A 13,913-nucleotide genomic window follows, 5' to 3' on the forward strand; every position below is an offset into this window, starting at 1 on the left:
CACAAATCCTACGATTTATTTGAGAATATCTATCTACAATGTTACCTGTTTTTATATTTATTCATTTTTCATTAAAACTTGGAAATAGTTTCCGTTTTTAAACACAAATTCAAGGACACAGCGCTGGATCCATCTCTTTCTTTTTTCCTGACTTCTTGCGTGTGCCGACACGAGGATCCGTGTGCAAGTCTATACATGCGATAAGGTGAGCTGGAGGAATCCTCCCAAACTTTTTCCCTTTATAACGACTCAGAAAAAAACCCTGTGTTAACCATTTAAGATTACATTGATAATAACCATTAATTTAAACTATATAAGCAATATACCCATAAGCTCCATAATTCCAGGCACCCAAGGGGCCTTACAATAGAATACACTTGTTATGCTACTTTTGACCATAAAATGGGGTTTTGCCATACAGCACAGGCAAGGGGGGACATGTTATTTTGTTTCATTTTTGAGGGGTTAACCCGACGGAAACCTCAGACGGAATCCCTCAACGGAAGGGCAACGGTGATGTGAACAGGTCCTTAGTGTCGTCTTTTTCTTTATTTTCTATTTGTACATTATACCTCAGATAAATAATTATGGCCCTAGTGTGTTATACATATAAGTGTCTAGAACATGTATCAGGAACATATTATCACACCTTTGATTCTTTACAGATGACGGATCCCAGTGAGAAGAAGGAACGTGACATATAACCCTGTCAGCAGCAAGAAAGGAATCACAAGACAGGTAATTAATATTTATATTAATTACTGATAACACTCAGGCTAGATATGAGTTCTAGACCCGCAGAGGTGTGATAGTATCTTCCTGATACATCAGAATATATGTGTTTTTAACATGTATATCTTCTATAGACAATATCTAGTATAACACAACCATATCTCAGGTACAGAGGTGAGGAACATGTCTATTATTTTACCCTCTGTTCCCTAAAGTCAGAAATCCACCTTTTATTTCCAATAGAATATAATTCTTATGGTCCTTTTGGCCATAAAATTTGGCATGAGGGGAGGCTAGTGAGGGCGAGTAATGTATTTGACCTTGCATTGTTACTGGCAGTATGATGAGAAGAAACCCAGGTTTGATGCAGGTTTCTTTTAGTAGGCCGGTAATGTTTGCAAAACGACCAAAAGGAAATACAAAAAACTGTTCTTAGCAGAGAGGCACAGTCACTTAAAATATTACACAAAGTGGCGGCAATTTCAGGCAATGCAGGAAATGGGGTTTTACCAGCTTGGTTTCCTTGGGACAGAGCTCGGACTCTTCCCTGATACAGGGGTAACCCATCGTCTCAGCAACTAAATAACAGGGAGGCTTCACGCAACTTCCACTTATTACATCCAATGCTGCCTCTTTCACAGCAATCATCTGTGGGGAGGTTCCTGCACTGCACCGCCACAGCAATGGGCCCTCTCTGGCTTCAGGGCCTACTCAGCCCTGCTGGCACAATAGTTGCTGATTTATGGGTCGCAGCCCTTGCAGCTGAACCCATTAGGTGGGAACAGTCGCCTTTTATCAAATTTAAAAACAGTCCCTTTGTGAGTTATTCAATGTTCCGACACTGATTACTTGCCCATACTACACTGTTTTTGCACACTAAAGTAAATATTAAAGACAGTGCGAGCCGGTTTTTCCGCTGCCTGCAATAAACAGGGTCAGCCACCATTGTCTGTCCAGTGTTACATAGCAGTGAGCTTTGCTGACGTGAGCATCTGCACAGCTCAGAACATGTAAGCACGGGTCCTGTGACTAAAACAACAGATAAAAATGCTTCCTGGCCACTAGGTGGCAGCATCGCAATGGAAGTATATATGCATATAGTGACGGCTCATCTCCTCTATTCCTGGACCCAGTGGCGGATTAAGTAGACTATAGGCCCTGGGCTGTTCCACAAGCTTGGGCCCCCTTCTTGTCATCATTGTATCGCAAAATTCTACTCTTCCGTCACAATCATCTTCGGATAGCTCCTGAACTAGACGTATTTTATAAGGATGATAATAATGCCTCTTCAAAATTTGACGGACTGATGTGGCGCTGATATCATTTTGTTGTGCTCCATTCGAGACAGAAGTTTAAGGGTATGTTCACACGGCCTATTTTCATCAGTTTTTTGTCTGTAAACGGCCGAAAAATCGGAAGTAGAACGCCTCCAAACATCTGCCCATTGATTGCAATGGGAATAACAGCATTCTGTTCCGACGGGCCGTTTTTTTTTTACACGGCTGTGAAAATGAAGTGCAGGTCACTTCTCAGGACGTTTTTGGAGCCGTTTTTCATAGACTCTATTGAAAACCGCTCCAAAAGCGTCCGTAACAAACGCCACAAAAATCGCGAGTGGCTCTAAAAACGCCTGAAAATCCGGAGCTGTTTTCCCTTGAAAACAGCTCCGTATTTTCAGACGTTTTTGAGTTTGCATGTGAACGTACCCTAAGGGTCATCATGTACAGCGAGCAGAACATCTAAAGCTTTTTCATCATTACTAGCATGTTTGGGTCTTCCGGATTATGGTGCGTCTTTAATTGAACCGCTTGTTCATCGTTTCGAAACGATGAACAGTTCTTTTAACCCCTTCCCGCAAAATCACGTACAGTTACGTCATGGGAGATGGACTGTTCCCGCATTTCCAAGTAACTGTACGTCATGGAGATGAAGCTGGCTCAGGAGCTGAGCCAGCGACATCACCGCCGGGTGACAGCTGTATGTTATAGCTGGCACCCTGAGGTATCGGCCAGGACCGGAGCTAGCCTCCGATCCGACCGATTAACCCCTCACATGCTGCGTTGAATAGCGATCGCAGCATGTGAGGAGTTTATAGCCACCGGCGCCCCAGCAACGTGATCGCTGGGTTGCCGGTGGCTGCAAAGGCGATCGGAGGGCTAATGCTTACCTCCCGGCCCGCCAGCAATGGAATCCTCCTATGCCCCGTCGTCGGCGGGGCCCAGGAGGCTTCCGGTACCATCGGCAAGATGGCGCCGGCTCAGCTTCCGGCTCAGAAGCTGAGCCGGCGTCATCAGCAGTGGGTGTCCACTGTATGTTATAGCGGACACCCCGAGCTAGCTCCGATTCCTGTCATTAACCCCTTCGATGCAGCGATCCATTGTGATCGCTGCATCCTAGAGGTTTGTAGCAAATCGGCTGCTACCATGGCAACAGGAGCCCTAACAATGGACTCCTGTCTGCCATTACGTAAGCTGATTAGGCCCAGAGGCGGAGCCTGATCGGCTTGCTGTCAGTGAACAACTGACAGTTCTAATACATTGCACTACATAGGTAGTGCAATGTATTAGAACATCAAACAAACTGTTGGACCTTCAAGTCCCCTAGTGGGACTAAAGAAAAGTGTCAAAAAAAGTGTCAAAAAAGTGTCAAAAAAGTAAAAATAAAAGTTGTAAAAAATACAATAAAAGTTTCAAATAATAACACAAAACACAATCGCCCTTTTTCCCTTATCAAGTCATTTATTATTGAAAAAAATAATAAAGCCATACATATTTGGTATCGCTGCGACCGTAACGACCTGAACTATAAAAATATTATGTTATTTATTCCGCACAGTGAACGCCGTAAAAAAAATAACTAAAAAATTCTGACATAATTGCTATTTTTTGGTCACTTTGTGTTCCAAAAATTGAAATAAAAAGTGATCAAAAAGTCGCATGTACCTAAAAATGGTACCTATAAAAACTATAACTCGTCTCGCTAAAAATAAGCCCTCATACAGCTCCGTCAATGAAAAATTTAAAACCGTTATGGCTCTCACAACTTGGCGACAGAAAAAATCCATTCTCTTTACAAAAGTTATTTTATTGTGCAAAAAGTTGTAAAACATAAATAGTGCTATAAATTAGGTATTACCGGAATCAGACTGACCCGCAGAATAAAGGTAACATGTAATTTATAACACGTGGCGAACGCTGTATAAAAAGAACTAAAAAAAAATGCCAGAATTGCTGTTTTTTGGTCACCTTGCCTCCCAAAAAAAAAGGATAACAAGTGATCAAAAAGTCGCGTGTACCCCAAAATGGTACCAATAAAAACTACAGCTCGTCACACAAAAAAAAACAGCCCTCATACCACTACGTCTATGAAAAAATAAAATTAGTCAAGGCACCAATAAGCCAGGAAATAAAAATATGCAGTTGTGCCGGCCCGAGGGGAACGTTTCTTCTGTTTCAAGTGGCGAATTATCAAGGCCCCTAAAATTAGGGATCCAGGAAGGGGAGGGCCCAAACATATCTGCTGGAAGTGAGGGTGCCCGTATTATACCAGGACAACACTTTCCCAGCAAAATTCCCCAAACTTCAAAGGTGCGGAGTGCGGACCAAAAGGGGGATAAGTAAAGACCATTTATTAGTGCGACACCAGCCTGTGCAGAAAGGATTGCGTCACAGCATAACACACATCTATGGATTATTTTATTGGTGTTTTTTACCCCACTATACCACCTGACTATGCCCCTTATATACTCCGCCCGCCTTACATGTGCCCCCACATTATAAACGGAAACACCAGTAAGACTCCAAACAAAACTACTACAAGCAAAATCCACGCTCCAAAAGCCAAATGGCTCTACCTCCCTTCTGAACCCTACAGTGTGCCCAAACAGCAGTTTACTTCCACATATATGGCATCGCCATACCCGGAAGAACCCTTTTAACAATTTTTGGGGTGTGTGTCTCCAGTGGCACAAGCTGGGCGCCACATATTGGCATATCTATTGAAAAACCATTTTCACTCTGCAACATCACGTGCACACCAATTTCTGCCAATCACCTGTGGGGTTAATATGCTCACTACACCCCTAGGTGAATACCTTGGGGGGTGTAGTTTCCAAAATGGGGTAACTTCTGGGGGGGATCCACTGTTTTGGTCCCATAGGGACTTTGCAAATGCGAAATAGCGCCCAGAAACCAATCCAGCAAAATCTGTACTCCAAAAGCCAAATGGCGCTCCTTACCTTCTGTGCCCTACTCTGTGCCTAAACAGCAGTTTATGACCACATATGTGGTATTGTCATACACAGGAGAAGTTGCTTTACAAGTGTTGGGGTGCTCTTTTACATTTATTTGTTGCGAATATGAAACATTTTCAGCTAAAACTACGTCTTATTGAAGAAAAAGGATTTTTTTTATTTTCACTGCCCAATTCTAATAAAATCTATGAAACACCTGTGGGGTCAAAATGCTCACTACACCCCTAGATGGATTCCTCAAGGGGTGTAGTTTCGTGAATCGAGTCACTTTTGGGGAGTTTCCACTGTACTGGTACCTTAGGAGCTTTGCAAAAGTGACATGGTGTCAAGAAACCAATCCAGCAAAATCTGTGCTCCAAAAGCCAAATGGCACTCCTTCTCTTCTGATCCTTGCCGTGTGCCCAAACAGCAGTTTATAACCACAAATGGGGTATTGCCGTACTCCAGAGAAGTTGATTTACAATAGTTGGGGTTCTTTTATTCCTTTATTTGTTGAGAATATGAAAAATGTTGAGCTAAAGCTACGTCTTATTGGAAAAAAAAGATTTTTTTTATCTTCACTGCCCAATTCTAATAAAATCTATGAAACCCCTGTGGGTTCAAAATGCTCACTACACCCCTAGATGGATTCTTCAAGGGGTGTAGTTTCCTAAATGGAGTCACTTTTTTGGTGTTTTCACTGTTTTGGTCCCTTAGGGGCTTTGCAAATGCGACGTGGTCTCCGCAAACCATTCCTGCTAAATTTGAGCTCCAAAAGCCAAATGGCGCTCTTTCCCTTCTAAGCTCCGCCGTGTGTCCAAAAAGCCGTTTATGACCACATGCGGGGTATTGTTTTACTCGGGAGAAATTGCTTTATAAAAGTAGTGGTGCATTTTCTCCTTTTAGTCCTTGTGGAAATTAGAAAAAATTAGCTAAACCTACATTTTCTTTGAAAGAATGTAGATTTTCATTTTCACGGCCTACTTCCAATAATTTCTGCAAAAAACCTGCGGGGTCAAAATGCTCACTATACCCCTAGATAATTTCCTCAAGGGGTATAGTTTCCAAAATGGTGTCATTTTTGGGGGATTTCCACTGTTTTGGTGCCGCAAGAGCCTTTCAGACCCGACATGGAGCCTAAAATATTTTCTAATAAAAAGGAGACCCCAAAATCCTCTAGGTGCTCCTTTGCTTCTGAGGCCGGTGCTTCAGTCCATTACCGCACTAGGGCCACATGTGGGGTATTTCTAAAAACTGCAGAATCTGGGCAATAGATATTGAGTTGCGTTTCCATGGTAAAACTTTCTGTGTTACAAAAAAAATAGATGAAAAATGAATTTCTGCAAAAAATAAAAGAAATTTGAACATTTCACATCTACTTTGCCTTAATTCCTGTGAAACATCTAAAGGGTTAAGAAACTTTCTAAATGCTGTTTTGAATACTTTGAGGGGTGAAGTTTTTAAAATGGGGTGACTTATCGAGGGTTTCTAATATATAAGGCCCTAAAATCCACTTCACATCTGAACTGGCCCCTGTAAAAATAGCCTTTTGAAATTTTCTTGAAAATGTGAGAAATTGCTGCTAAAGTTCTAAGCCTTGTGATTTCATAGAAAAATAAAAGGATGTTCAAAAAACTATGCCAATCTAAAGTAGACATATGGGGGATGTTAATTAGCAACAATTTTGTGTGGTATTACCATCTGTCTTACAAGCTGATACATATAAATTTAGAAAAATGCAAATTTTTGCAATTTTTCGCTACATTTTGGTGTTTTTCACAATTAAATACTTAATGTATCGAGCAAATTTTGCCATTAACATAAAGTCCAATGTGTCACGAGAAAACAATCTCAGAATCGCTTGGATAGGTAAAAGCATTCCGTAGTTATTACCACATAAAGTGAAACATGTCAGATTTGAAAAAATTGGCTGTGTCCTGAAGGCCAAAACAGGCTGTGTCTTGAAGGGGTTAACAGTTGAGAATGAAATTGGATCACGGATAGGATAAGTGGCATTGAATAAAGCCGCTACTTCTTGATTCGATCTTATTTTTTCTTCGCCATACCCTCTCATCAATAAAGTGATCCTTTCCGTTTCGGTCAAGTGCATTTTGTGATATGACAATAGAAATGTACAAAAATGAAAATTGCTCTCCAAATTAGCGCTCACTGAAATTCATAGACTAGGTCCATTTTGTATCGCCGAGACCGATTGTAATAATACGTAATTTAAAGTCACCTTGATGTGACATTCCTAAGCTCGCACACGCACATGCACATGCACACATTTAGGATTTTACCCGCGCGGTACATTCTGGGTAATGCAAACACGGGCGGTAGCCGATAATGACGATAATAACTTTAAAGTTAGATATCTCAGCGGCATTGTTTTCGTATTGAAAAGAGCTTTCAAATGAGCCCCCACTCGACCCCCGTGCCATTTAAGATTTTGCTAACCCCGACCTCCCCACCGCCCCCAAGGGTGTTTTTTTTTTTGCATTAACTGGTAGATTTTATGACCTTATTAAATCCCACCAAATTTCAACCCTCTACCTCGAGCCGTTCAAAAGTTATGAGGGTGTTTCGGAACTTTTGGTGGGCACTGTATAGACTCATTACACAGAGTGATCTATTTCCAGCATTTTTGGCTTTTAATGTTGATGATTATGGCTAACAGTTAATGAAAACCCAAAATTTAGTCTATCAGAAAATTTGAATATTGGGCAAAAGTTGAAGATTGTAGACTCATGATGTCACACTCTAATAAGCTAATCAACACGAGGGGCGTGGCCTAGCGGTGAATGTTAGAGGACGTGTGTGACCGGAGCTCCTGCTGTATTCATCCTGTCAGCCCTATATATCCCGCAGAATTCGGGGAAAACGGTTTCCCCTGTGACTTACCTAAGTTTAGAGGTGGAGGTGTACGAGTGCCCGGCCATAATGACGCGCTCGAAGAAGCAGACATCGCTGCCAGCGAGTCCCGGGTCCCACTCTCAAGATGGCGCCGGCTAGACGGAGGGCCGCACTAGAGGCCTCAGGCAGGAAGCAGCAGAGAAGCTGGAGAGGTTCGCCCGCTGAGAGCAGGGGGTGCGGCAGCACAGCAGAGAACGTCAGCTGGAGATCAGGCTGCTGGAGGCTCCTCTTATGGATCCAGGTACTCTCCTTTGGCAGGGGAAATGAGAAGTGAGGATGAGGAGGAGGAGGAGGAGATGTGCAGTGCCATGCGGGATCAGCCAGGTGTCGGAGGGAAAAGTGGAGCAAGGAAGGGGAAACCCTCATTAAAGGACATTTTTGCTGCAGTGAAGCAGAATTCTATGGTCCTTACTGCCTTATCATGCCAGATGGGTGGATTGAAGGAGGACATTTTGTTGCTCAGGAATGATTTGCAAAAAGTAGCGGAACGCACCACTGCTGTGGAGGGGAGAGTATCAGAAATGGAGGATGCAATTCCTAACATAAGGCGGGATGTACAAGCACACTCTCAGGCTGTGGCTGCATTGCTGGCAAAGACAGATGACATGGAGAATCGGCTGAGACGGAACAACGTTCACCTCGTGGGGGTTCCGGAAAGAGTGGAGGGAATGAATCCGGATGATTTCTTTGAAACATGGCTGATAGACACATTTGGCAGAGAGGAATTGACCCCTCTATTTGCAGTGGAGAGAGCGCACAGAGTGCCGACCAGACCCGGCCCTCCAGGGAGACCGCCGAGACCCGTTCTAATAAAGATTCTACACTACAAAGATAGAGATAAGATCCTGAGGAAAGCTAGAGAACGTCAAGACATCTCCTTCAATGGGGTGAAAGTGTCCTTCTTCCCTGATTTCTCTATGGAAGTACAACGGAAAAGATCGCAGTTTATGGATATAAAGAGACGCCTAAGGGCGTTACAAGTGCAATATTCTATGAAGTATCCTGCCCGCCTGAGAGTGGTGGCCCTGGGCACGACTTCCTTTTTCGAGACACCGAGAGAAGCGGTTAGATGGTTGGACAGCCATGAAAGTCAGCTGAGACCGGCGGAGGCAGAGAGACGGCGCTGATCTGGAGTGGACCGGCTGTGAAGATGAGGCCAGGGATGCGGGACTGAACCAGGTGTCGTGGACCATTGCAAGAACTGGCACTGATGGTTCCTGGCTATGTTTGGTTTCCTGATTGAACTCCTGGGGGCCTTTGCGGGCCTGGCTGCGGTGCACACTGAAGACGGGGAGTGGAAGGATTTGTCTATGGACATTGAGGGGTACTGATATGTTGAAGGGATGGCTGTTTATTTGCAAAAAGGCAGCGGGAGTAATGGTCAGTTGAACGGGAAGGGTGAATTGCAAGTTATGGTATTGCTGAGTGGGCGGTGTTGACCTGCCGATGCTTGTCGTTATGGGTTATGACAGATACTATCTGTCGCCCCGACCCTTTGAAGGGGGTAGGTTTACTGGGGATGTTACAGGGTTGGGGAAGGGATGGGGGGAGGGGTGGTTGAGCCAGCCGGTCAGATATTTAAAACTACGAATACAGGGTAGGATGTATTGGGATATGTTGAGGGATGACGGGATCACTTAATTGTCTGTCCTGGAATGTTCGGGGCTTGCGGGACTCCAGAAAACGGCAGGCGGTATTTGAATTTATCAAGAAGCAGGAGTCACGGGTGATTGGACTACAGGAGACGCATATGACTAGGGATTCGGTTTCCATGATGCATAGGGCCTGGGTAGGCCATATTTTTCATTCCTACCACACTACATATTCAAGGGGGGTGAGTCTTCTCATACATAGGGCGGTACCATTTATATGTCATGACTCCTTCCAGGATGGCGAGGGGCGGTATGTTGGGGTACACTGTACTCTCTATCATTGGGATTGTGTGTTGGTGGTGCTGTATGTTCCCCCTCCCTTTTCAAGTGGGTGTATTAAGAAAGTGGTGGAAGAACTGGCTAGATTCCCGGAGGTGCCGTTACTCTTGAAGGGGGATTTTATGCTGTAACGAATACTAATATGGATAAATTTGGCACGACAGGGGGAGGGATAACTGCGTTTGGTCGTCTTATTGCTGAAATGGGTTGGCGGGATATATGGAGGGATAAGCATCCAAGTAAGTTTCAGTACTCTTGTGCGTCTTCCACGTATCAGTCTCTCTCCAGGATTGACTTGGTCTTGTGCTCGCCTGCAGCGGTGCCCTTTGTAGACCAGATAGAGTACCTACAGAGAGCCTTATTGGATCATTCTCCTTTGTTAATGAAGGTAGTGATGGAGGGGAGGACAGGGCGGGGGCAAGGGTGCTGGAAGCTCAATGCCTTTTGGCTAAAGTTGATAGATAATAAACAGATTTTAGACCTCATAAAGGAATATTTTCAGTTCAACTCGGGTACTGTACCGCAAGAGATACTGTGGGACGCGATGAAGGCGTGGCTGAGAGGGGTGTTCATCCAGCACATTTTGGCAGTAAAAACCAGGTCTAGACAGTTAGGGGAAGCGCTGTTGGAAAGGGTGACGGAGACAGAAAGGTTACATATTGCGGATAACACACCAGACACTTTGAAGCATTGGGTGGAGGCACAGAGGTTGTTAAAGCAGCATCAGTTGGAGAGGGCGGATAATAAATGGATGTTCTTAAAACGCCAATATTATGAGGAGGGGGAGACCACAGGACGGTTGTTGGCAAGGATGGCGCAGGCTCAGAGGGAGAATAATTATATACATACTATTAGGGGGAGGGGGAAAGCCAGAGACCGATACAGGACAGATATTGAAAGTCTTTCAGCAGTTTTACTCCAATTTATATGCCTCTAGAGCAGAGCACACACCTCAACAGTTGGAGGAGTATATAAGGGAAATTGACCTTCCCAGGTTGGGAGGGGAGGAGAGAATGACATTGGAGGAACCTATCTCTCTGGAGGAGCTCCAGGCAGCCATAGGGATACTCGCCAGTGAAAAGGCTCCGGGGCCGGATGGTCTTCCGGTGGAGGTTTTTAAAGAATATGGGGAGGAGCTCACACCTCAGTTACTGGCTACTCTTCTGGACAGCTTTGAAAGCTTTGATAGGGGGCGGCTCCCGGAATCAATGTATGAAGCTACTATAGTGGTTCTGCCTAAGGAGGGTAAGGATCCTCAGTTCCCGGGCTCCTATAGACCAGTGTCTCTATTGACGGCGGATATTAAAATCATAGCAAAGGTCTTGGCGCTTAGACTTTCTAGAGTAGTGGCTGGGGTGGTACATGGAGACCAGGTCGGCTTTATGCCATCCAAATCGACGGCGGTGAACCTGAGACGGCTGTTCTTAAATTTGCAGGTTCTTCCGGATAATCGTGGGGGGAGAGCCATTCTTTCCTTAGATGTGGCTAAAGCGTTTGATTGCGTGGCATGGGGCTATTTGTGGTCAGTTCTGGGAAAAATGGGATTCGGTCCTAATTTCATAAAATGGGTAAGGTTGTTATACGTAGCCCCGACTGCAAAACTAAGGGTGAATGGGGCCCTTTCTGATCGGTTTGCGCTGGCGCGGGGAACACGTCAGGGATGTCTCTTGTCTCCGTTATTATTCGCGCTAGCGGTGGAACCATTGGCGTCTGCAGTACGACAACATGAGCACATACAGGGGTTGAGATATGGGGGAGTGGAGTAACGAATTGCATTATACGCGGATGATATGCTGTTGTTCATGGCGGATACCGAGCGCACACTACCGTTAGTTATGGCCCTGATTAAATGTTTTGGGAAATATTTGGGATTGCTCATTAATTGGTCGAAATCGGCTCTTATGTTCATGGATCCGGGGGTTATCCAGAATGGGGAGGAGGATGTGGAGATGCCGGTGGTCACGGAGTTTAAATATTTGGGGGTTAGGGTGACGGCGAAAGTGCAGGATTATATGTCCCTTAATGTGATGCCACTGTTAACAATGATAAAGGACAAAGTAGAGGCTTGGAATAAGCTACCGCTATCTGCTCTGGGTAGGACGAATTTGATTAAAATGATCCTTATGCCTCAAGTGCTGTACGTCCTACATAATTCCCCGGTGTGGATCCCCAAATATTGGTTTAGGAGGTTGCATAACCTTTTTAGAGACCTAGTGTGGAAGAAGGGAGTGCCCCGGATTAAACTGGAGAAACTCCAATTGCCTAAGGAGGAGGGGGGCCTGGCTTTGCCCAATGCTTGGGTGTATTATTTAGCTACCCAATGTCAGCATTTTTGGGGGTGGGAGCAGGAGGAAATCTGGGGGTCCTGCGCGCGCATCCTATCATATCTGGGGGGGGGGGGAGAATCCGTTGGCAGGACTGGAAGCACACAGCTATAAAAGGATGGCGAGTACTCGACCCACCCTGCTTCTCATACATAAGGTGTGGTGGCAGTGTAGGCACTTGTTGGAGATAGGGGATTGTACTAAATATACTCCACTCTGGAGGAATGCATATCTGGGGGAACTGTGCAAATTGGAAGGGATGCAGGGGTGGGAGCAGCGAGGCATAATACGATTGAGTCAGTTGTACGAGGGAGACATACTCAAATCCTTTCAGCAATTAAGGGAGGGGTTTCAGTTGGATTCCCGCATGTTCTATCAGTACCTGCAGATTCGGCATGCTGTGCAGACACAAGCTGCTAGTGTAGACATGACGATTCATGCCACCGGAGTGTTGGAACATATTGCAAAAGCAGTTACGTCAAGGGGATTAATTTCATTGGTCTATCGCAGGTTACTGTCAGAACATCTGGGAGATCTTATGGCACCAGTCAAAGCTACATGGGAAAGAGATGTGGGTCCTATTCCTACGGACCACTGGGAGGCTGTCTTGGCGTCATCATGTACTTTGTCTATCAATGTAGCGCAACGGAGGTCCCAATTATCTCTGATACATAGGGTGTATAGGACCCCCTGGGTTCTGAAACAGATGGGATTACGGGCAGATGCCAGGTGCCCTAGATGTCCGGAAGAAAAGGCAGACATCCTTCACATGTTCTGGTCCTGCGGGAGATTGGGGACCTTATGGACAGAAATGTCAGAGTTACTGGGTCGAGTGTTTGAGGTGCAGATTCCATTGGATCCTGTGGTAATGCTGCTGGGGTATGTAGGTGATTTGGAGGGGGATAGGTTGTCCGGTTTGGCAATTGCAAAAATATTATACCAAGTTAGGAAGGGAATAGCAAAACACTGGCTGGATGCGGAACCACCCTCGAAGCAAGAAATTATAGGTGCACTTAACTCTCAGGTTCTGATGGAATATAGGATATATTCTAAGAGGGGGTCCAAGACTAAGTTTGAAAAACAATGGGCTAGGTGGATTGATCACTCTGGGTGTGCTTCCTCAGAACTCCTGGCACTACGCATGCTTGTCTCAATCTAAATGGTCCTGGGGTTCCAGGGAATACTACGGGCACGGGGGGCACTGGAGCAGTGGTGGCAATGTCACACATTCAGGAATGGTGCTACTGACGGGTGTGTACATGTGGAGAGTTGGAGTGAGATGGGGAGTGGAAATGGGAAGGAGAAGGAGATAGGATAAGGAAGCTTGTAACGTGAGGGCCGGCTGGGGGTTGCAGGGGGGAGTTGGGGAAAGGGGAATGTTTTGTTGGAAATACATGCTTGGGTCCTTGGAGATATGTTTTCACAATGTATAAGACTGTATAATGACCTGTACTGATGTGGAGTTTGTTGAATAAACATGAACTGATTAAAAAAATAAAAATAAGCTAATCAACACAAAACACCTGCAAAGGTTTCCTAAGCTTTTAAATGGTCCAACAGTCTGGTTCAGTAGGCGACACAATCATGGGAAAGATTGCTGACTTGACAGTTGTCCAGAACACAGTCATTGACACCCTCCACAAGGAGGGTAAGCCACAAAAGGACATTGCTCAAGAAGCTGGCTGTTCACAGTGCTGTATCCAATCACATTAACGGAAAGTTGAGAGGAAGGGAAAAGTGTGGTACAAAAAGGTTAACAAGCAACAGGGATATCAGCAGCCT

General features: G+C 45.0%; 1 long non-coding RNA gene across 1 annotated transcript in view; it reads left to right on the plus strand.

The window, feature by feature from the left end:
- Positions 1–661: 661 nt before the first annotated feature.
- LOC142699162 (uncharacterized) overlaps positions 662–13,913 on the plus strand; it is a 32,731-nt gene continuing 19,479 nt past the window's right edge. Inside the window, exon 1 of the long non-coding RNA XR_012866049.1 lies at positions 662–738. This is a non-coding gene — a long non-coding RNA (uncharacterized LOC142699162). The remainder of the gene's footprint in view (positions 739–13,913) is intronic.

Source organism: Rhinoderma darwinii, unplaced genomic scaffold (assembly GCF_050947455.1).
Source record: "Rhinoderma darwinii isolate aRhiDar2 unplaced genomic scaffold, aRhiDar2.hap1 Scaffold_138, whole genome shotgun sequence".
NCBI lineage: Eukaryota > Metazoa > Chordata > Amphibia > Anura > Rhinodermatidae > Rhinoderma > Rhinoderma darwinii.